The 25,284-nt window shown below is 37.2% G+C and overlaps 1 long non-coding RNA gene across 1 annotated transcript in view; it reads right to left on the reverse strand.

Annotated features, from left to right (window-relative positions):
* Positions 1-1,539, reverse strand: part of LOC309841476 — a 44,442-nt gene extending 42,903 nt beyond the window's left edge. Inside the window, exon 1 of the long non-coding RNA XR_014299150.1 lies at positions 1,442-1,539. This is a non-coding gene — a long non-coding RNA (uncharacterized lncRNA). The remainder of the gene's footprint in view (positions 1-1,441) is intronic.
* Positions 1,540-25,284: the final 23,745 nt, after the last annotated feature.

The raw sequence follows: 25,284 nt of genomic DNA on the forward strand, positions 1-25,284 counted from the left end.
TACATTCCAGAAGAGATCCTCACAGCATTTGCTTTGCGTAAAAGTGAAGAACCTACATTTCATCAGAACTCCCATCTCTCCATTAACACTCACTCAAAGAGCATAACTTGATACATAACAATAATTACAGATAAAATTGATAAGGCACTTACTGAAAGTGACCAAGCATTTAATAGACTTTCTAATACTTAAGACTCATGTTATGTATTATAGAGAATGTATTTTCTAAATGTGGGTAAGCTTGATAATTCAACTAGCAGTAAATATGATTCACACCAAAATGGTGTCACAGGTGAGTGGCATTTGGATGCTCTCTCTCATTTCTGAACACAGAGCAAGATATACTGACCCTATTATAAAGAATAAACATCAATAAAACAGCAGGTCTCTGATAAACAGATATAATTACCAGAAGGATCTGCCTGTTTACACATCAGGACCGCTGTCCTCATATATCTTATCCCGTTACATAATTATCAAATAAAAACAGTAATTCCAGAATAAGTAATAGCAATCACACAGAGTAGTGCATGGTTAGACATTTTTATCTTGGCTGGAAGACATTAGTGTATAATATCTAACAAAGAACTTCTCTGAATAGCTAAACAGTGAACTAATATCAGACTGCTGTCTGAAAACCAGTCCCCAGCCAACTGACTGAGAGGGCTTGCTCTCATGATCTTAACGTGGTTTTCACCTCTGTGGAAAAAACCAAAAAACAAAAAACAGAACTGTCTGCTTAAAGACAGTTCTAAGATGGTGTTTTTCACCTAATCTTTTAGTTTGGGGAGGCTTCCTTATATCAAATCAGAAGTCCTTAAGAGAGAGAATTTGGCACTGCGACAAGAGCTTCTTTTGCTTCTCGGGCAAGTATCTTGGTATTCTTTATCTTCCAGTGCTGTGATGGGCACACTAAGAGCAGTTCCTTGCTGAGCTGTGCGACTCCTACAGATGAGGACAGCAGGAGACCAGGCAGATCGCCAAGGCAGGGAGCAAGGAGAGCGGAGACCGCAGCCGGCTGCAGTAGGCAGCCTGCTGCCAACAGGGAGGAAGAGTAAAAGGTCTGCTCTGAGCTCTAAGGTGCTCCGGAAAGCCTTCTGGTGAGGGCACTCGCCCCCAATTGACCTGGCTTTCTACAGAGCAGGAAAGAGCTTTATTGAGATGCCTGGTTTTGAGCCACAACTTTGCATCATAATAAGGTCCATAAAGTCTCCCTGATGGAAATAGTGCGCAGGTGTATGGAAACCTTTGGGTTGATTGATAGGCCTCTTACTAGCTGCCATTCAGAAGATACTTTCCGTCCTCTCCTTGAATGGGATTTTGGCCCATTTCTCCCCAAGCCGTTTCCTTTTTTTTTTTTTTTTAACTCTTTTTTTGTCCTTTAGGATTAGTGCCACTGTCCTTTAAGCTGAGCAAGATGGAGCATTTCAGTGTCACTCACCAGTCAGTCAAATGGTGACAAAAGGCAGTCCCTTCCCATCAGGATCTTGAAGAGAAGAGGAGGGGGCGCTCAGCGGGGACTCTCTTAGCAGCACTTAATGCCTTTGGTCCGGAGAGGAAAGAGCGGGAAGGAGCAGGAGATTGGACTTAAGTCACCTCCAAATCAGCACAGAGTTCAGTCCTAGTTGGTGTTTGTTTATAAAATAACTCTCTAATCCGCACTCTGTTTCCCATTTAACCTCTTGGACACATGACATTCAGCCTACCGAGGAGATTTTCTGGACTTGTTCCTAAAAGTGCTTAGTCTGACACCAACAGAAAGGAATTTGGGGTCAGAATTACTATTTTAAACTTCGGCCTTTGGGATTTGGGAAGGATGTTTCCGATATGCTAAAACAGCTGGATGAGCCTCTGAGAAGACTAATGGGAGGGAGGTTTTCCTTCATTTGTATGATAGGTGAGGACAACCAGGTTCTGGCGAGGCCAGCTGACTTCCTCCTGCACCTTCAGAATCTGTGAGAACATCTCGCAGTCCCTAAGGCACGGAACTACTGAAAGGGAGAGCAGATCCCTGCACACTCCAGACCACTCCCAAGGTGAAGTTGCACTTGGTGGGGGGATTCCCCTGTTGCTCCCTGTTCCAGCTGAGGCTGTGTCAGTCTTCACCAGATAAAAAGAAACATTCAAGGTCATTAGCCCAATTTTTCTCTGTGAGGGTGGAGCTGGGATTGGTTGCAGAGCTATTCTGATGACCCAGAAATTACATGTACTCATTTCTTTCTTTTTAGATAAAAGCATTTCTATTCCAGTTTTTCTATGGCTCCTTTTCAAGAGAAGAGGGGGAAAAAAGTCCCACATCTTTGCTAGCAGACTCTCCTTTTCTATGTGCGGTCTTTTATAATCTATCTTGATTCCCAGCCAATACCTTACCTTTTTTTTTTTTTTTTTTGTACTTTATCTCTTTTAATCACCTAAGGAATCTGACTCAGTGTCCTTCCCTCTGGATCACAGGCTACTCTTCCTTTATCTATATCTCCCAGGAGGAGAGGGAGAGGCTGGAAACCTTTTTTTCCTGTGTTGGCTCCAGCCCTGACAATATAACTTCCTTCTCTCCCAGACCTTTTTTGGACTGTTATTCCATCCTGAGCTTGGTTTTAAAGCATTATTTTTATGTAACAACAGGAAAATGTCATAAGAAGTTATCTTATTATTAAAACAAGCTAAGAACATGTCTCACATATATGTGTCCACAAGTGTATATAATGTGTATATAAATGTATATAACGACACAAATGTATATCCTATAAGATCATGGAAAAACCTTTCTTTTTTTTAAGAGCAACAAATACAGGCCAAAAGGAAAAAGGAAAAAAAGAAGTATTAACATTCACTAGATCCTTTTTCATAGTTTTTCTTTGGGGAAGGATAGGCAATTACGTGACCAAATATTTTCTACTTGGGTCACAGTGCATTGGAAGCCCTGTTCATAACCATACTTTGCAGGTCTTGGTATGACAGAAGTAAGATAGATATAGTTATAATGAAAAATGAATTAGTAATCACTAATACACGATGAAGGTCATTCAAATGTGAAAAATATAAAAAAAAACAAATATGAAAAATATCAGTGAGAGAGTTAGGATCAAACCTCGTTCATTTTAGTTCTTGATCATGGTTTTGACTATAAGCTTCGGATTTGTGGGCAAATTTGTTTTGGGACAGAAAGTTTTCTGCTCATGTTCCAACATTTTTTCTTTAGAAATTATTTTTCTGTTCCGCACCTTCCAATTGAACACATTCTGTTTTGGCAAATGTGTGAAGATTTATATAAAACAATGAATTTGGCAAATCATAGTCTCCTTTAAGTTGGCATTAGTAACCTGACAGTGCCGGGTACCAGCTGATGTTAGAATATTATGCTGCTTTTGGTTTTCTACAAAAAATAAATTATTAAGTGATGAAAGAAGCACAGTTTGAAATAGCCTTCCTAATAAAAACACAACTTCCCTCTTACATTGGCTGGTTACTCCTTTGATTTATACATTTATCCATGAATCTCAGTATGTGAAATTTCATATCTAGAAGTTAAAAACACAACTACTTCCACTTGTTTCTAAGTCTCAGTAGCTATCCTAATTCTGAAAAATTTGTGTTAATACATTCTTGCTTTTCTCTCAGCATATCTTAAGCATTTATGGCACCAATAGTGAGGGAAAAAAGGAAGATATATATATATATTTTTAATTATTTTTTGAGAGAGGGAGAGATAGTGAGAAAGAGTACAAGGTGGGGGTAGAGGAAAAGTGGCTTCCTGCTGAGCAGGGAGCTGGATGCAGAACTCAATCTCAGGACCCTGGGACCACAACCCAAGCCAAAGGCAGATGCCCAACTGACTGAGCCCCCAAGGCACCCCAAGGAAGATATATTCTGAATAAGACCAAAGAGACTATGTGTGAAGGAAAAGAGTCAGTGCATGATACAAGAAAATAAAGGCCACAATGCTATGCTGTATCACACACACACACAATCTTCATATTAGGGCACAGACTTAATATTTCTGAAACTATATAAATTCTTAAATTTTTAAATATATCATATAGGAAGATCTTCAAAGCAATCATGAGAAAACAGGGAATTGCTGAAGATTTCCTATTGTAAGATTCTTCAAACTTCATCAGATTCCTGTGTAAAAGTTCTGTCTCTGGTGGCTTCTAATTTATCCATTCATTTATGTTATAAACTAATTGCTGATTGCAGATTGTGGATTAGCACTATAATGTGTACCAGGGATTTGATGCAGAGTTCCCGCCTGTAAGGAGTTTACAGAGTGGTTGAGAAGATGGATGGCGAAATAGTCATAGGTAAAGTACAGCCCGAAAAAGTGTTGGAAAGGAGCATGGTTCTTGTGTGTCTAATATAGGTGAAAGATATTGAGGTGGTAAGAAGACAAAGGATTTTTTGAAGAAATCAGAGTGGAAGTGTAGTTTAAAGAATGGGTAAAGGTAATAAGAGAAAATGATTAGCTGCCCAGAAAGAGGAGATGATGTGGGCAGTGACCCTTCCGTGAGAGGAAGCATAGCCCATGCATGGAACATAAGGAGGCTCACGATGCTGGGACACATAGAAGGGGCAGAGCGTTAGTGATACAGCTGAGGCTCAAGAGTTCAGCAGGAACCTTGCATATCAATGAAATCACTAGTGGGCAGTGGCCAAAGAGGGGCAGAATTATAGTGGGACTCCGGTGGTGGTAGTAGAGACTGAGAAGAGGGACCAGATGAAGAATATGTAAGAGGCAAATATGGCCAAAGCTGTTGAGTAGGGGAGAGAGAACAACCATGGAAAACTCTTCAGGTTCCAGGTATAAGTGATTCCGACGCTCAGCGCTCAGAAGATGGTAAAATGTAAATTACATGTGAGAAAGCCAATTCTGAAGGTTACAATGATGAGTTCAGATCTGGACACGTTGTGTTTAAAGATGGTTAGCAGGCTTTATGATAATGATTCTAAACATCTGGATAGATTGTGCTGCAAATACACATTTGGGAATTTAACATATAAGTGGTATTTGGAAGCTTGAGAGATGGATGAGAATTTTAGTGAGAGGATGTCTAGTAACAATAGTGTGCTAGCGATGGAATCCTGATGAATACCAGCATTTAAGAAACAGGTAAAGAAACAGAAGCTTAGGAGACAAAAGCGACAGTATGATCGTAAGAGAGGGGGAGAGTGGTGATGAAAGTCACGGCAGTGAGACAACAGTGTCAAATGCAACAAAGCTACCCTTAAAGATCCAGGAATTAGGGTGTTTGGCAATCAGGAGGTAGATACGGTCCAGAATGAAACAAGTAGAGTGAAGAGAGGCAGAAGTCAGATGACTTGGGATGGGGAAGTGAATGGGAGGTGAGAAGCCAGAGGAGTCTGGGAATGTAAAGGTAAGAGTGTGAGATGAAGGATTGAGGGGCAGTGTTATTGTTAAGGATCGGAGTTGTGTGTGCGTGTGTTGGGAGGGATCCCAGGGAAATCAAAAGGATGAAGTTGTTGTAGAGCTTGGGAGATCAACAGAAGAACTAAGGCTCTGAAGGGTGACAAAATAGACAGGGTTGAGGACTCAAGGAATGAATTGCTCCTTAGTAGGGAGTCTTTACTTTGGGGAGAGAGGAAAGACGTTAGATACACAGGAATGACCGATAGTTTGTTTACCCCCTTTCACTGGGGGTTTCTTCCACTAGGCAGGATTTTCTGCAAGAAAGGACATGTAGATAAAATAATATTCTTTAATGTGGTAGATTCCAGGGAAGAAGGAGTGCCAATGTGTGTCACTGAAGAACACATGCTTGGAGTACATAGTTCACATCCGAGAACCCCTATTTCCTGTCCTTGTAACCATGAGCACACACATACTTCCATGCATGTGTCTGCACATGCACAGAGACACACACACTTCTAATTTCACAGAGCTGTTGCATCCTGTGTGATTATCCTGTAGGGTAATTATGCCTTCTTCACAATTTTGTAGTTTAGGTTAATCAAGATAGTATATATGTTTATTACGTCAGCCACTATCCAATCAGGAAAACAGACATCATTCAGGATATTTCAGACAGAAAGAAATTACAACATGAAACTGGCTACACAGGTGCTGGGATAGCTAAGAAGCCAATAAAGGAATGGTGAGACAACCTAGAGATTAGACAAAGGATGTAGCCACAGCCACCTTTATTCCTGGAAAAGCAAAGGGACACAGTGGCTTTCCTGGAGCTTTCAGTTGAGAGTAACTTGGCAAAAGAAGAAGCAGGGGGTACCTGCTCAGCAGTAACTGATCCTCTGAAGAGAAGCTGTCTTATGGAACTTGGAACAGCAAAGGAGGCTCAGATGCTTCCAGAAATTCCAAGGGAAGGACACCAGCAGCCTGTAGCAGTGCCTCTCACTGGCCAAACCCACATGGAAGTCAGAGGCAATGGACGACTTGGAAGTGCAGTTTCCTGTGAAACAGCACAGCAGCAGGAAGTCAGAGCAAGGGTCTGAGAGCAAAATACACAAATGGCAAATCACAAACATGCTAATTTATCTAACAACATAACTGGCACCAAGTAAGCACTTGGTGCTTGCGTTCTTGGTTATGTCAAAAATGTGACGTTCTCGGTTATATCAATCCACTTTAATGAACAGAGATGGCACCAGTTAGTTAACAGTCAAGAGCAAATGAAAAGTCAAAGAATTAGTTTAGAGTAGCTGCCTCTGACAATTGAGTTGAGTTTGGCTCTTGTTTATGAAACAGCTGAGATAGTTTTGGTTATTGAAATATTTGCAATCCTTATTCCATCCCAAAGTGGAAAAATCTATTTTGGGGGAAGCTCTCTGAAGACTTTAGGAATATTTTAATCATCTCTTCAATTTGACGAAAACCTCTGGCATTGCCCAGCTCCTTGCGTTTTATGGCGAGGAAGTAGATGCCTTGTATTCCACTTTTCGGCTCCAGTACCTCGTGGCTATTAATATAATATCATCACTAGCAGCGCAACAGGATGTACTGCTTGGAGAATCTTGTCTTTGAAGTGAAATGAAACCCTAAAGCTTTCATTTGCCTAATGAAAACCTCAGCCAGAAAATTTCCCCTTTTCTAATCACATATGGAGTCTTCTAAACTCAATCTGGCTTGGGACACCAGATGCTGGTCCCACACATGGCATTCTCGTCCAAATTTGGAGCAGGTGCCAATGATCAGAACAGGAAACATATTCAATCCAAGGAAAATCCACCACCACCCCTTGGTTATATAAGAAGGGAAGTTCGGTGCTAAATTATAAAAGGATCCCTATTAACTTTACTGCCTTAAGTACAGATTTATGTGGGCTTTTGTCTCCTCCTTGGGCTATGACTTCTCGGGACCTTGGGCACAAACATTCACATCTAACATAAGAAGGCTTTATAAATATGAATGTGACTTTCCCTAGATCTAAAGGTGGTTTTCATTAAAAAATAAAAAAATAAAAAAGCAACATTAGACCATCCTGATAGCCAGCATTGAACGAAGAAAAATATTCTAAGTAGATCTGAGTAAATGGGCACCAGCACAGATGTTTCTGTGTAGGAGCCTCTGCCCTTCCTCCCTTTTCCAAATATACAGCAGTGAGTGGTGGCTGTCAGGGTCACGGGCCGAGGAAGTTCTCAGATGCCAGTGCAAAGCAATAATCTTCAAGTGGATGCCAGGCCGACAGGGATGTGGTGTTAGTTACAAGGAAGTCAGGAGGCCAGGACTGAGAGTCAAGGAAAGTTAAAAACAAAATCAGTACGAGGGGAAGGGTCACAGAGGGAAGCAAAGATGAGAGTCAGAAGGAAAACATCTGTAGGCACTGTGAAAGCTGATGGGGAGGGGAAATGGCCAGAGCACATTTTTTCCTTCCCTTTCTCCCTTTCTGTTGCATGTGGCATGGTTTTGATATTCTCCCATTTTTTTTTTTTTTTTTTTTTTTTTTTGTATAATAGTCACAACTCAAGACTACTGATGTGTGGATATGAGTTACTCTTTCTAAATGGAGGGTCACTAAACAAATGTTAGCACTCACCTACTCCTCCAGTGCTTTCTCGGTGCTTCTTTTACCAGATGCCGCCGAGCCAGTTCAGCAGCTGCTTGGGCCACATGAGCTCAAACTAGTGGGAGCACACCCTAGCCACATCTCGCTGTGTTACCCCAAGAAGACATGGGGTGTGATCTTCTTTTAGTTCGCTCGGTAGGATTTGTGTCTGCTTACTACTGAGAGGAATCCGGAGAAGCAAATAAAGGGAGTGTTTTGTTGGGTTATATTTTTAAATGTGCACTCTTCATTTCATATCACATTATCAATGTAAGCCCTCTTTTTTTCATTTGATTTGAGTGGTTCTGTGTTTCCCCTCCATCTCCTATCCCCATTTCTATCTTTCTCCCTTACTGTCGGCATCCACACTAATATATTTGATTTTGATCTTTTGATATGAACGTCTCCTTATAAAAATAGATAGGGATATTATAGACTATTTTAAAATATAAATCATGTTGTGCTGTAGCTTTCTTTCCGCCGCTTCTTTTTTCCACGCTATACTGCATTTGTAAGGTCTGTGCATTTTGCCACATGTACCTTTATGTATTTATTTTTTAACTGTGACGTCATACGCTACAGGATTCATCTACCACATTTCAGTTATCCATTCCTGTATCTATTCCCTTATTCTTAGGCTGCCTCGAAGTCTCTTCTCTAAAAACTGCCATGAACAATCTCATACAAGCTCCCTTTGGGATCAATGTGAGAAATCCTCTAGGATATATACCCAAGCTAACGATGACTGGGATATTGGCTCCGCACACACATTATTCCCCTCACTACTATCAGATTGTAAAGCAAATATTTTGCAATTCTCCTGGCCATCTGGTTTCCATTTGACCTCTAAACTGTACAAAAATCGCAAATCAATACTCCTTAGCCTCATCTCTCATTGTTCCAAAATTTCCTGTGTAAATTTGTTTCTTCCTACCTGTCATCTTTAGTAGAACCACATTATGGCCTGCAGACATTCTGCTGCATCAAAAATAAGTCTGGGCTTACTTTTGAAACGTTTGAGTTAGCTTTATTAGAATTGATATGGATTGAGATACCACAATATGATTTTTAAAGCCATTACTAACCTGATCATTAAACACTTGAATTAGCAGCATTTCAAGCTATACCAACAGTCCCCGGTGAGATGTACTTCATGCTAAGGAATGTAGGTAAATAATTCAAGTTCATTTCAAAGTCCTCCAGTTCTGCATGAAACCCTGCATTGGTTCTTATAGCATGAACAGTCACAACCTCTTCAGAAGATCAAATGATACCATTTCACTAACAAAAGGAGCAAAAGCTGTGAAATACGATTCTTTCCCCTGTGGTTTTGGTATAAAACTTCTGAAACTCTTTCCCTTTAATACTCATCAACAGTTGGCATTGTTCGATGACAAGTATAAATATTCCACCTAAAAAGAAAGTCTCGGCTACACAGTCACTCCCCTCCTCTCCTTGCTCTCTTCCTACCTTTTCAGCCATCTTTGCCAGCTTCACCTATTGGCCTCCTGGGCCCTTTTCTTTTCTCTACATCCTCTCCTTGAGCTGACTGTGACCTCTGTAGCGGTTTCCTACTCAACCAATATAAAGTATTCCTATAACTCTCCTCTCTCCCTTGCCCCTCCAGTATATGTTTATAGGACATATTTTGGCACCTTCCCCCATAAAGTACATATTCCACAAAAGCAGGATCCTCATCTACCTTGCCAACCTCTGTATATCCTGTGCCAAGCATAATACTTTTGTCGACTGAATGAATAAATAACGGTACAGGGAATTTTAGTGATATGTACAATAAATCAAGGCAAGGTCTTGATAATATGACCAGAGAAAGAGTAATGTTGAGTCCCACCACAGAGTATAACCATTTCTCCTCATGATGCACTCAAGAGAAGAATTTGTGGACATGACAGTGACATAGGAACCACACAATCACTTTATTTGCATCTGGGCTTATGGTCAACCCCAGTGCAAAGTTCTACTCTCAAATCCTTAAGATACTCTATTAAATACTAACCTAAATTGTGCAGCATTTGCATATTCTAGTTGGCCATTACAGAATCTTAGGAGACTAAGATGAAGGGAGGATCAATGTTTAAGATGCGAGGGGAGAAGGGACAAGATGGCCAGGACTACCCTCTTATGCTTTAGGCTTTATTTACAAGGCAAGAGGAAAGAACAAGCCACATCCTGTGTGCCCTTTCAATGTATTCTGAACTCTCTCATGAACTACTGTGGCCATACATGTCCTGGAATCAGACTAATCAGGTTATTTCTATCCTTCTGGAGGAGATACAAGAATGGAAGTGTAGAGTTGGTGACCAAAGGGTCCTCCTTCTCACATGCTTTCACTTAATCTCCATCTTTCACCCATTCTGATCATTGTCCACTCTCCAGTCGTCACTTTGAACTTTTGAGGAGAAAAAGGAGAGGTATGTTTTAAGCACTCTACAATATTCTAAGTACTTTTGCTACAAAATTATCTTCTTCGAATATTACTACAACCTTCAGAAACTATACTTTCAGAATTAAGAAAATTTTGGTCCCATGCTCAGGAAGCTTTGCCACAGCTGTTGGCCACATGCAATAAAGCTCTGTCTCCTCTCTCCTTTCTTTCTCATTACATCTCGCATATGTCAGGTGGCTAGGCTGCTGGAGTCTGTACAAATAAGGGTTTTGTACTTGGTATATCAGTTTTTATGGTTGATCTTATTAATTAGGTGAAGGTTGGTAAATTTTGCTTATACAGATAACAGGTCTTCTGAAAAACCCCAAAGCACAGTCTATACATTTCTACCACCTTTCTCCCTCATCCCTGATGAGAGAAAATTGAGAAGGTTCAGGAAAACATAAAAAGCAAAATACACTTGTCTGCTGGAGAACAGAAGAAAACATGTAGGAGTTTATAGTCTATGTAGTCATGGTTGGAAATTTTAAACTTTCCATTTTCTTATGTTTATGCTGAAAAGATGAAAGATCATTTGGAAATCTTGTCTACAATTTGCTCCAGAAAATCTCAACTTCCTTGAAGTAACCAAAGTAATTCTCTTTCTTCTATGAGAAGGAAATACAGTGTTTACAATTCTGTAGACAGAGGTCCTTAAAACACAGAAATTCTATATCCTTAACGTTATATTAAATACTTATAGTTAGATGTGCATTAAGTTGCCTGATTTCAGTGAAGCTTTGCATTTGTGCTGATCTGTACCATGTTTCTTGGCTCGAGCTGAAGCTAAAGCAACAGGGAATGTGCTTTATCCCTGAAGGATATTACTGTGTGAGGCTCCCTATAAAAGTTAAATTTATTTAATACTTGCAGCAACTCAACACTTTTATGATTAATATGGCTATTGACCACAACCTATTTATATACTATTTCAAGTTTGTGTTTGAAGATCTCAATAAATCATCTAATTTCACTGAGTTTGGGGGCCTGACTAAGGAACTTCGGTCCAGTTTATTGAGCCACATACAACAGGTTTGCCATAAATAATAATGTCTTATTTATGGCTTTCTCCATTCCACTTAATAAAACATAAAGACAAATGATGGAATAAACTTGGAATAATAGTAGTAAAAATTGAGTAAATTCTTACTATCCCAACCAAAATAGCTGTACAGAGTTACTGTATTTCAGATTGGCTTGTTGGGGTGTGTGTGTGTGTGTGTGTGTGTGTACTATCTAGTACACGGCGTCTGTTTTATCTGACACATAGCAGTTCACTCTTATTATATGTGGATCAATCTCATGTATTGCTGACTTTTTTACCTTCCTCGTTTTCTCTTACTTATTGATCTGGTTAATTTGTGATTTTGTTGAAATCAATTAAACAAATAAATACTTGAAAGAGGATGTCACTTAAAGGTCCTATCAAAGGCTAATGTTACTGATCGACCTGCAACCAAGGACACCTCTCTCTGTGTAATTAGCATCCTCTTTGGCTATGCACAAAACATTTAGAGAAGGACACACAAAACTGAATGGAGTGGAGAAGCAGATGAGAGCAGTCAGCCTTTTTCCACTCTTCTGTGTACTGTTACAATGTAAGAGAGCTGCATATCAAAAAGAGGTGTCTTGGAAATGAAATCATGAATGTGGTGTCTTTTCTAAGGAATGGATATGAAAGCTCTTTCACCTGTTTATTTTCATTGGCTCAAGAAATAAGCAACATTGATTAGCTTATAAAGGAAAATCTACATCTAGTAGTTTTCTCTTGATTTTGAGTTGCAGTATCTTAAACAAATGAATATCAAATTTCAATGCATCTAGCACAAAGATGATATAATGGAAGATTTAACAAATATTTATTGAATGTGAATGTGTGGCTTTATGATTATTTCAAAGCAACTTTTAACCATCAGGTTTCCAAATAGCAATTTATTACTATTTTTATTAATTAAAATTTATTTATTATTTCATATTATTATATTATTAATTTTTACCAGTACTTTATATATAACATTTATTAATATATAAATAAATATATAATATAAATAAAATATATAAATATAAATATTATATACTACATGCTTACATAAATCATATAAAATATAAATAAACAATAATTAATGATTAATATTAATTACATATTATTATTTATTAAAATTATAATTAAATATTGCTATTTATTACCACACTGTATACTTGAAGCAAGTGTGGCTGACTCAGTATACGTTGTTATCTCAGTTTGGTGCTTTTGCTCCCAGATGCCCTAGAAGATGGGGTTTGGGGTGCCTGGGTGGCTCAGTGGGTTAAGCTTCTGCATTCAGCTCAGGTCATGATCTCAGGGTCCTGGGATCGAGCCCTGCATTGGGCTCTCTGCTCTCTGGGGAGCCTCCTTCCCCCTCTCTCTCTGCCTTCTGCTCGGCCTACTTGTGATCTCTCTCTCTCTGTCAAATAAATAAATAAAGTCTTTAAAATACTAAAAAAAAAAAGAAAAAGAAAAAAAAAAAAGAAGAAGATGGGGTTTATGTGTTTATTACAAAGGAAAGGTCCAAGTTGTCCAAATCACTGCTACTCAGTGAGAAACCTCTAGTTCAGGCATCTTTCCTATGCGGACTTCTCTTCTCTTCAAAGCTACTGTGCAGGTTCTCCATGTGTGCACACAGTGTAATCTGCTTTAAGAGCATTGAGTGACTTTTCACTACCACAGTGCCCAGAATGGGAATTCTGTTCCACAGAAGAATAGCTTTTTTTCTTTTTATAATATCATCATTTTACATATTTATATATTATTATAATATATCTACTTATTTAATATATATAATTTTATCTATTTTATTATTATTATTATCTGAAGCAAGGGCAATATTTAAGTTTACACACAATGTTTCCTGGTCACCTTCTGGAAATAAAACGTTTTGAGAAGGGAAACAAAACTTACATTGACTCATTAAATTCTCCTAAAAGTCTATGAGGTAGAAAGGAGAGCTGTTACTATCCCCATTTCACAGGTGAGGAAGATGAGGCTGGAAGAAATTAATTCTACAAAGGCACCACGCGGCCACTTTATCAGTTAGGCTCCTGGCAACAGAGAGACCAAACTTGGTAATTGGGGAGAGTTTAATAAAGGGGCTCTTCAAGAATTTGTAAACAAGGTTTAGGAAAAGTAATAAGGAACTGTGCTCTATCTTGAGACTGGAAACAGCTGGGAACAATTTCCCAGCCTGCAAGGGGAAAAGGGAAAGAGCCATTCCTGGAACCCAACAGTGGGCCACCAGATAAACCATGGGTCTTGGGTCTTTTCAGTCAAAGAGCACAAGCCAACCCAGTTACCTGAATAAGAGGAAGGTATAGGAATGAACACCTGGCCCTCCTTTCCTCCTGTCTCTGACTGGTTGAAGTCAGAGGGAAGAGGAGTCTAAAGAGACATCCCAGCTATATTAATTTGGGACAAGAGCAGCCAGTGGGGGCAGAGTTGGAGTTCAGTACTTTCCATTTTAGGTTGCTACCTTGATACTTGTCACAGAGTCTCTGCTAACTACTAATCATTTTCTCTTTCTTTTAAGGTGGGCAAAAAAGATCTAGTCATTTTGTTCCTTCCTTAAACAGGTTATGACCAGCTGACTTTCAGGTCACAAATGGAAATAGTAATGATCATGAAGGTTGATTTTAATATTTCTGAAGACAACAAAAATGCCATTGATAATAGAAGGACAAAAATAATCCTTCCTCTCTTTCCCATATAAGCATATGCCAAAGACTGATTCTCAGTAAGTTATTTAGAAGTTATTGATTAGACACCTATTATAAGCCCAACACTCCGTTACATCTTGCAGGGAATACAAAAGACTACAATGTGTAAAGCCAGCCCTTGCAAAGCTCACAAATCTATTTAAAGGCTACATGTTATTGTTATAAAAGGTGTAAAATCAAATTTGTTTTTGATTTGGTTTGGATCTACACTTGTTCTAAATAGTGGTATTAGAGGGTTCATAAGTCTTGTGTTAAATTGTGTTAAATTGTTCTTTGGTCATGTAAGCTTAGGGAAAAATGGTAAAGAGAAATTAAACAGTTTATTGGCTGCAGGTATTTTCAGATCCTTAGTTATGTTAATATGCTTTGAAAATATTTAGAAGTCAGGAAAATTTTCTGAACTTATTTACCAGAACACTTTTCTCCCCCATGTATGAAGTCTATGAAGATTACTTTCTTCCCTCATTTTTTTTTTGAAAACTATGATCACATGACCACATATCATTTCAAATTGTGTGAAATCTATACAGAGAGTCTTCTAATATTTCAGCTTAGGTTGATGTCCTATAGGCCCTCTGTCAGTATATTTTTGAGCAAAATACAAACACTTAATGCAGTAGGAGAACTGGTTTTTAAAGAGGGTTTAATTTCTAAAAATATTTTATTGATATAAATAATTGTGCTTTGGTTTATAGTTTGTATGTCTCAATTTTATTTATCAAATGTCTTTTTTTTTTTTTTTTTTTTTTGAGAGAGAGAGTGAGCGAGAGAGAAAACATAAGCAGGCGCAGAAGGAGAGGGAGAAGCAGACTCCCTTGCTGCTGGTGGGGCTCCATCCCAGGACCCCACGTTCATGACCTGAGCTGAAGGCAGATGCTTAAACAACTGAGCCAACCAAATACCCTTTCTTCAAATGTCTTAAAATGGGTTATGTCTGCATATAATTTTAAGGGTTTAAGAGAACCTGTCATTTGTCTTGTGTTTTACCTTATAAAAATGAAGTGATCAGCAGTGACTAAGTATAACTCTCTACTCACGAACATATGACTACAGACACACACACATACATACCAATATACACATACAATTTTTAGAATATAGGCCATTAATATTTTTCACCAAAATGAGGCATCGTCATTGCTTTTTCTTCTCTGCTGACCTTCCTCTAGCTCCACTCTCAACTCTCATGCACTGACATAGAACCTGAACCCAGGGCTCTAACTGTACCTATATTGCCTTGCACATAGACCTCACCTGGCCACCTTTACTACAAGCTGGTGGAAAGAAGAGTTGGATCTGTTACTGTGAGGCCCTGAACATTCATTAATCAGAAGTAACTTTGCTAAGGCATTTTTAAAGATAGATGAGTGTACAATGGTGTGATGTGTTCAAATGAGACTAGATTTGGGAATAAAGACATGAGGGTCAATCTCAGATCTGCCCCAGGTTAGTTGTACAGCTTTACTAACTCTGTAGGCTGGACAGAGACATGAGGGCATTACAGATAGCCTCTTCAAATCAATCCTCCAGAAGTCTTTATTCCCCATTTATTTAGAGGAGTAATTGTATTCTGTTCAGGGTAACTGAGGAGAGGGAGGATCACTGGTAGGATGGCCCAGCTTGCAGACTGAAAGTCTTCTTTGCAATAAAAGGACTCGTTTCCATAGTAAAAAGTTTATAGGTCCAAAGTAGTTTCTAATACCACATGATAGTTTTAATCTTTTCTTCTCTTCACTCCTAGGTTCTCCATGTGATTTATTGCCAGAATATTTCATCTATATTCCTGGTACACACTAAAGAAGTTTTCACATAATTTCTAACATATTTTTTTAAGATTTTCAGTGATATTTTAGTGCCCGTAATGTCTTAATATTTGTTATAGATTGGTGCTTCCAGAGAATTGGCTGGCTAGCTAGAGTTTACTCAGTTCTTCCAATTAGGGCCAGTTTTTGTTTTTTTGTTTTGTTTTTTGATTGTTTGTTTTATCTTATGAATAACCTGGTTGGGTGAGATCATAGTTATGAAACCTGAGAATCAGAATCATCTAGGGAGATTTAAAGACCAACTGAATCAGAGGATTCTGAAAGTGAGGACTTGAACTATGTGTTTTTATAAATCCCCCATAGATGATGCAGACACAATGGGTCTGTAAGTAGGTGCATGATGTGATGACTAAGTGATTTGTGATGATTTTCTGACTCTAAAGACTGTGACCTGGAAGTGAAAGAGAGTAAATAGAATATATGCTGGTTAAATGCACCATTACACTCTGCAAGGAGATTTTGTTTCTCACTGGGTATGTCATCACCACTTTAAGGAACCCATGGCTGTCATTTTTACCTTTCTGATTCTAAAGACTGTGACCTGGAAGTGAAAGAGAGTAAATAGAATATATGCTGGTTAAATGCACCATTACACTCCGCAAGGAGATTTTATTTCTCACTGGGTATGTCATCATCCCTTTAAGGAATCCATGGCTGTCATTATTACCTTTCTTTTACCACGGAGCATTCAGAAGACCACAGAAGGTAAAGGACTCACATAAGTTCATTAGCACTGGAAGAGAATATGTAGCTTCTGACTTCTAGTACAATGATCTATAAATTATAATTTAAAGTTCTAATGTGTGGAACAACGCTGAAGAAGGGGGCTTTAAATGTCGGTATGAACTCATTAATGCTTTCCCCCTCCTGCAATTCTAGGCTAAGAGAAAGAAATGACTTCTTCTGGGTACGCTGTGGTTTTCCTATTTAAATGAGCCCATTAAAATTGTCCTCTCTTCTTCCTGCCTAACTAGTCTCTCTTGGTTCTCAGTGGATGAAATAACGTGTACTACTTAAGATTCATATTTCCTTTCTAACTATGCCTTGAAGGAGCAGGATTAACTTTCTCAGCTTCTTCTTCAGCAGTAAACTCTAATTGGCTGACAGCTTTCTCAGACAAACACATAGCCCCTGAGGGCTTTTATGGTAAAAGAAAAGAAAACATGGTCACAGATCCACCATTTCTCAATCCATCTCTCCCACAAACTATAAAAATAGGACTGCATCAAGAAGGCTGAAACAAAGATGTTAGATACTGGCCAACAATATTTGACAATGGCCTCCTATCATTCCTTCTTCCTGAAATATTCTTTCTATTTTCTCATATAAGAAAATATGCTCAACTTTATAAATTCCAATCACGTATGACCATGAACACAATGCTTTGTTGAATCACCCCAGCCAGAAATCTTGGAACTATCTAGAAGCTTGGAACTATCTCACTCATATACTGCCTATGTGTTTGTCTTTGTCTGTTTCTGTATCTGCTGGAGACATTGCTAATATTCTCAATGTCTGTATATTGCTTTTACCCTGCATAACAGTAATGGGTTTTGAGGAGAACTGACTTTATCCACAAATACAGCTTCATGTCCGTGGACACTGATTGATTCAAGTAACTCAGGCCTAAACAACTACTGGATGGCTTGCATTGGCCAGGGAAGTAATAAAGATATGAAGGGGTATTTCAATTAGTTCAAAATCCAACACTATTTCTAGAAATTTGTCATAGGGACACTCTTTCTGGATTATATGGGTTCCAGAACCCTAAGTTGCTGCAACCATTTTGCTATTATGAGGCTTCCCACAGATGAAGAGGATACCATGGGAGAAAGCAGAAACAAGAGAATTACATAGAAATAGTGCCAGAGCCATTTCTAACTATCATTTCTACGGTAATAATGTGTATTAAAAATATCACTCAGATCTGGGATTTTTTATTTCTACTCTCCATTAAGCCAAGCCTAAAAAAGGGTTTTAACAGGATTACTAAGTAGATGAACAAGATTCATAGAATCAGAAAAGCTTTTGGCAAAGTCTCTCATGAAACCTGCAAATCCTTTGGAAAAATATAGTTTGGGTGAATAATCAATCAAATGCCAATGTCTTCATGTCACAAGGCTCTGGCATGTGCAACATTCATGTAACTGATTAGAGTGAGGAAATAGAAGGCATACTTAGCAGATTTACAGATTTGGGTGTAATAGGTATTATGTTTGATGGTTAAATCATAATTTAAAATTATCTCTATGGTCTAAGTTGAATAAAAAAGATTAAGTACATATATATAAATTTTATGCACTTAGAAAGTGTTTAAATAAGGATGATTGGGTATGGAAAACAGTAAGGTAATGAAAAAGCCCTGGGGATTTAGTTGACTACAAACTTCATAGAAACTCATAACATGCTATTTAAACAGATGAGACAGTTTAAAGCTGTGATTAACAAAAGTATGTCTAAGAAAATAAAAACCTATACTGCATGTTTTGTGGTTTGAGAATATATGGAGTTGCAGGTTCAGTTTTGACATTTTAGCAGTTATTAGGTTATGCTTGAGAAGTAGTTACAAATTGGTGTTTCTAGAATTCTTATGTATCATATGACAACTTCTTAAAAGAATTGGGACTTTTTAGTCTGCAAAAGTAAAGACTGATGGAGGCCAATAGAGCAATCTTCACATTTGCATTCATTAGATGACTGGGTAATTAATATTTATTAAATGACTGGAAATGTGAGAGATTCTGGAGGTGCAAATATGGACCAGACCTATAGACGGTTTAGTTAAAGATAAAAGATACAGTATAAGAAATTATAATATGGTAAGATTAGTATTGAGAAGCAGATGGAATATTCTACTACACAGACAATAGTAATGAAGCTAACAAACTAAATTTGGCCTTTAGTTTGTGTCTAGAAGGAGGAGTACGAGGTTCCTGTATATAGCAAATGTAAGACAAAGAGATATGAATATTTTATAATTAGGCCATAGAGAAAACTCGTGGTGAAGAAGTGGAGCTTGAAATAAGAGAATAGGTCATTTAAATAAGATAATTTGGCTGAGGTGTAAAAAATGGATTAGAATCCATCCAGGCACCTGGGTGGCTCAGGTAATGATGATCCCAGACCCTTGGGATGGAGCCTCACATCAGGCTCCCTGCTCAGCGGGAGGTCTGCTTCTCCCTCTGCCCTCCACCCACACCCCCATGCACATGCTCTCTCTGTATCTCTCAAATAAAGAAATAAAATCTTTAAAAAAAAAAGGATAACCAATCCAACTTTGAAAATAAAAAAAGAAGAAGGAAACCTAGCTACAGTGATTGAAAAAAAAAATAACATTTAGCATTACCATTAACAGAAAAAAAGAAATCCCAGAAACATATATAAAAAGTTAATATGTGAAAAAAGTGTTATTTTAAATCTGTAGGGAGAAAAAAGGAATTATTCAGCAAATGAACAAAAGTTTCTGAGGTAATTGTTTAAATGAGAAAAATGAAATTAGAACATTATTTATATGTCTAAATAAATTCCAAATGATGCAACAATTTAAGTACAAAACATGAAATCTTAAAACAACTAAAAAAATACATAATTACTTCAGACTAAGGAAGGTCTCTTTGAACATAAATTCAAAAGGGTAAAAACAAAAAAAAGAAACCTATAAAGGAAATGATTCATATATTTGGTTCATCAAAGAAGGAAGAAAAGAAGAGAGAAATAGAAGAAAATCAATAAGAGACATCTGCCCTAGTTTCCACCCCACTACATCCATCAGCACACAGACTTCTTCCCCCTGTGTTTCTCATTTCAGTAAATTGCATTCCCATCTACCTAGTTACTCAGATCAAACCTTTAGAAGTCACCCTTGAGTCTCTCCTTTTCCCTTATTCTCCACGTCCAATCTGTCTGCAAGTATTGTCTGCTTTACCAATCAACTTGGGTTCCAAATCCATCTACTTCTCTCCATTTCTCCTGCCATCACTTTAATCCAAGTGACCATGGCTCAGATTCCTGTAATTGCCTCCTAAGTGGTTTTCCTGCTACCACACTTTGTGCTTTAAAATCCCATTCTCTGACATCAACTAGGGTTTTTAAAATGCTGCAGGGATGTACACTCCTCCCTTACCTAATATTTATTGAAAACCTACTATGTGCCAGGACTATTCTGAGAGTTGAGGCTAAAGCAGTAAGGAAAAAATTCAAAATATCTGCTTCATGGAACTGACATTTTGGTGAAGGCAGGGGCCAGGGGAAGGCAATAATAAATCAGTCAAACAGTATTTTAGAATGTAAGTACCATGGAGAAGTATAAAGCAGGAATGGGACATAGGGACTGTCTGGGAAGTCCTCTGTAGTGGTGTGTTTTGTGTACTGCATAGAAGGTTGGCAGAGGGGATGAAGGGATTGAAATCCCAGGGAGGTCATTTTTCTAATTCTTCTGCCCAGATGGTGCTCATTTTCCAAATACATCTGCCCATAGTGAGTATCTTTTTCTAATTTACTCAAAGGCACAGTTCATGGACCATATAGATGGTTCTATTTTGAGAGGATCACTGACTGATACATGACACAGTACAAGGGTGAAAACAGGGATGTAATTTGAGAGTAAAATTACAGCTGAAAAGTTATAGTAGCTGGAGTAGGACTATGTTGATAGAAGCTCCGAGAAATGTTCATCTTCTGAACATATTTTTTCCAGTTTTACTGAGAAATAATTGACATACATCATTGCATAAATTTAAGGTGGACAGCATACTGACTTGATTTACATAGATTGTGAAATGATCACCACAGTAGGTTCAGCAAACATTTATCTTCTCATATAGTTACAATAAAAAGGAAAAAAATCATTTCTTCTTTTGATGAGAACTCAGAGTTTACTGTCTTAAAAACTTCCCTATATATCATAGAGCAGTGTTAGCTATCGTCGTCGTGTTGTATGTTACAGTCCTAGTACTTGTAAGTGGAAGTTTGTAAACTTTGACAACTTTCTCCAATTCCCCCTCCCCCAACTCTCTGCTAACCCCAGATCTGAGCTTTCCTTCTTTGACTTCCATTTGGTTTTGTCTTTGTTTTAGATTCTACATGTAAATGTGATCATACAATTTTTGTCTTTGAGTTACTTCACTTAGCGTTTTGCCTTTGAGTTCCATCCATCTTGTTGCAAATGATAAAATTTGCTTTTTTATGGCTGAATAATATTCCATAACTTCTTTATCCATTCATCTGTCCATAGATGCTTAGGTTATTTACATATCTTGGCTATTGCAAATAATACTACAATGAACACAGGGGTGCAAGTATCTTTTTAAGGTAGTGTTTTAATATCCTTTGGATATATTCCCAGAAGTCGAATTGTTACATGGTAGTTCTTTTAAATTTTTTCAGGATCCTCCATACCATTTTCTATAGTGCCTATCCCATTTAAAATCCCCCCAATGGTATACAGATGTTCCCTTTTCTCCACATCCATACCAGCACTTGTTGTCTTTTTGATAATGATCATTCTAACAAGCATGAAATGATATCTCATTGTTTTTTTAATTGGCATTTCCCTGTTGACTATTGGTGATGAGCATCTTTTCATGTACCCATTGGCCTTTCATTTATCTTCTTTGGAGAAATGTCTATTTAAGTCCTTTGCCCATTGTAATTCATGTTTGTTGTTATTGTTGTTGTTTTGCTGTTGAGGTAGTGAATTCTTTATATATTTTTGATATTAACCCCTTATCAGATATATGGTTTGCAAATATTTTTTATCACTCTGTGTTTTGCCTTTTAACTTTAACTTTATTGATGATTTTTTTTTTTTTTTTTTTTTTTTTTTTGCTACGTAGAAGCTTTTTAGTTTGATGTAATCCCACTTGTTTATTTTATATGTCGTTGCTTCTGGTTTAGGTGCGATGGCCAAAAAGTTGTTACCAAGATCTGTGTAAAGATTTATTCCTGTGTTTTCTTCTAGGAGTTTCAGGTTTCGAGTCTCACATTTAAGTCATTAGTCCACTTTTAGTTAATTTTTGAGAGTAGTGTAAGATATGGGTCCAGTTTCATTTTTTAACATGTAATATCCAATTAATTTAGCAGCATTTATTAAAGAGACTGTCTTTTGTCCATTGAGTGTTCTTTGCTTCCTTGTTGAATATTAACTGTCCATTTTGCTTGGGTTTATCTCTGGGCTCTTGATTCTGTTCTGTTGGTCTATTTGTCTGCTTTTATGCCAGTATGATACTGTTTTATATCGCTTTATAATCTAGTTTGAGATCAGGAAGTGTTATGCCTCCTGCTTTGTTCTTTCTCAGAATTTCTTTGGGGTCTGTAGTTCCATACCAATTTTAAATATTTTTCCTACCTCTGTAAAAAGTGTCATCAGAATCTCGATAGGGGTTGTATTGAACCTATAGTTGATTTTTGAGAGTACTGACATTTTAACAATATTAATCCTTCCAACTTACAAACATAGGATACCTTTCCATTAATTTGTATCTTCTTCAATTTCTTTCATCAATGTCTTGTGGTATTCACTGTAGAGACTTTTCATCTCTTAAATTTATTCTTAAGCTTTTTTATTATTATTGTTTTTGGTACTATTATAAATGGGATTGATTTCTGTATTTCCTTTTCAGAAAACTTATTTTTAGTGTATAGAAACGCTAGTGATTTTTTTAATGTTAGTTTTATATCCTGTATCTTTACTGAACTCACTGATTAGATCTAACAGGGTTTTGCTTTGCTTGTTTTGTTTTTGGTTGAAGCTTTAGGATTTTCTACATATGAAATAATGTCATCTGCAAATGGAAACAATTTTACTTCTTCCTTTTCAGTTCTAACACCTTTAATTTTTTTTTCTCTCCTGATTGCTCTAGCGAGGACTTCTAGCACTATGTTAAATAGATGTGATGTGAATGAGCATCCTTGTCTTTTTCATGATCTTAGAAGAAAAGATTTCAAACTTTCACCATTGAGTATGATATTAGCCTTGAGTTTGTCATTTATGGCTTGTATTATGTTGAAATATGCTCATTCTATACCTAATTCATTAAGAGTTTTTATCATGAATGAATGTTGAATTTTGTCAAACGCTTTTTCTGTGTCTATTGAGATGATCATATTATACATATATTTCATTCTTTTGATGTGATGCATCGCATTAGCTACTTTGCTTATGTTGAGTCACCTTTGCATCCCAGGGATAAACCCCACTTGATGGTGAATTATCCTGTTAATGTGCTGCTGATTTCTTTGCTGGTATTTTATTGAGAATATTTACACCTATATTCATCAGAGATACTGGTCTATAGTTTCCTATTCTAATAGTGTCCTTTTAGACTTCACATTTAGACTCATTGAAATCTAACAGCCTTACTCAATTTGAACTTTCCATCCTCTTGGACATTCATCTTTATCTGTTCTCCCTGGTGCTTGCAAAACTTCAAAGGTATTACCTTTCTCTCTTATCCTTAAGGATTCCTAGTCCATCCTTGATCCTGGGCTTTTACACTTTTTCTTTTCTACCATGAAACCCTCTTCCCTCAGACCTTTGCATGGCTTATGCATTCTCATCAATCCCTGAACTCAACTGTTACTTGTATAAAGAAGTCATCTCTAACCATATCATCCCAAGGCACTCATTACCTATCTCTTAATTTGTTTTCTATACATAATTTATCATACTCCCTAATAGGTAATTATTTATTTGTTTATTTTAAGTCTTACTAGAATGTAAGGTCCATGCCTTTAGGAACATTTTCTTGACCTAGAACAGTAGATATAGAAGTTGTTGGAGCCTGTAGACATTTACTTAGAACTTCCATTATCATTCAGAGTTTTGACTGCTTCCTAGAAATAAAACTCTTCTCACTTTTTAATGAAATTAAGTGCTAATGAAGTGGACATACATTGTACAAATTTGTGAAGAGGGTGAAAGTTTCTTATTTTCCTCTATTCCATTTCTTCTGGAACTGCCAAGGGCATATTAGGGTGGATAATGGTATCCTATTCATTTTAAATTTCCAGATGCTCTACTTTCTCACATTAAACTTGGAAATTATCTTATATTGATAGTGCCCAGTTATGTCACAGATTATAAAAAATTAGGAAGATAAAAATAAAGCAAGCTTACATTAATCAGAGGTAATCATTTAAAATGAATGTTAGTTCTGTGTTGATAATATAATATTTTGTTATCACATACAGAACATCAGTTATGTACATAAAGGGTACATAATTCTCTCTTTCTAAGTCATGCCTAGGGGTAGTTTAATTCTATTGCCAAGCTGCTAGAAATTCAATTGATGCAGTACAAATTAATGGTCAATGCTAATAATACAAAGTTTATGAGATTTACATCCAAAACAGAGGCTGTTACAAATAACATTTCAATTATTAGTTCTCCTGGTGGTCTTTAATAAAAGAGATGAAATAATTATCATTGTTAAGCCCTAGTTAGATTTAAATTTTCCTAAATGTGCATGCCTTTATTAAAAACATTGCAGAAGACTGTTATAGTAAATTTTTAAATGTAAATATCTCAGTTATTTCAGACCCTTTGTGTGCTATCTAATTGACATATAGGAAGCAATTTCAAATGATAAGCCATTCTCCAGATACCTACAGTGAAATAGACATTTATTTCTTTCTATCTTACTCCCAAAACATTGACATGATCAGAATCTTTACCTTAGAAAACAACTCCTGAGCCAGCAATCACTAGAAATGAGAGGCTCAACCCACTCTGAGTAAACTCAGAAAAGAAAAGAAAAAAAAAAAAATCCACTAAAAAAATAGAGTTAGGATGAACTTCAATAGAGTTCATTTAAAGTTCTACACAGGGTGAGAGGTTGGGGGATCCAGGTGGTGGTTATTGGAGAGGGCAAGGATTGCATGGAGCACTGGGTGGGGTGCAAAAATAATGAATACTGTTACGCTGAAAAAATAAAAAAAAATTTTAAAAATAAAAAATAAAAAAGTAAAGAAAAATAAATAAAAAAAGAATTCACTCCCATGTAAAAAAAAAATAATAAAAAAATTAAAAAATAAAGTTCTACACATATTTAACGAACTTTGTATGAGTGAGCAAGGAGATAAGGAAAGCTATAAGTGTGCACAACCATGATGGCCAGATGAATTTACCCTGCAATCATCTACACGTGATCTCACATCCCACTGACCCAGTCTCCAACTCATATCTTACCACAAGGGCCTTCTATCTAGTCTGCCTGCCTCTAATCTACTTTTACTTTCTTAAAATCTATCC

The sequence above is a fragment of the Mustela nivalis genome (genome assembly GCF_964662115.1).
Source record: "Mustela nivalis genome assembly, chromosome: 10".
Taxonomy (NCBI): domain Eukaryota; kingdom Metazoa; phylum Chordata; class Mammalia; order Carnivora; family Mustelidae; genus Mustela; species Mustela nivalis.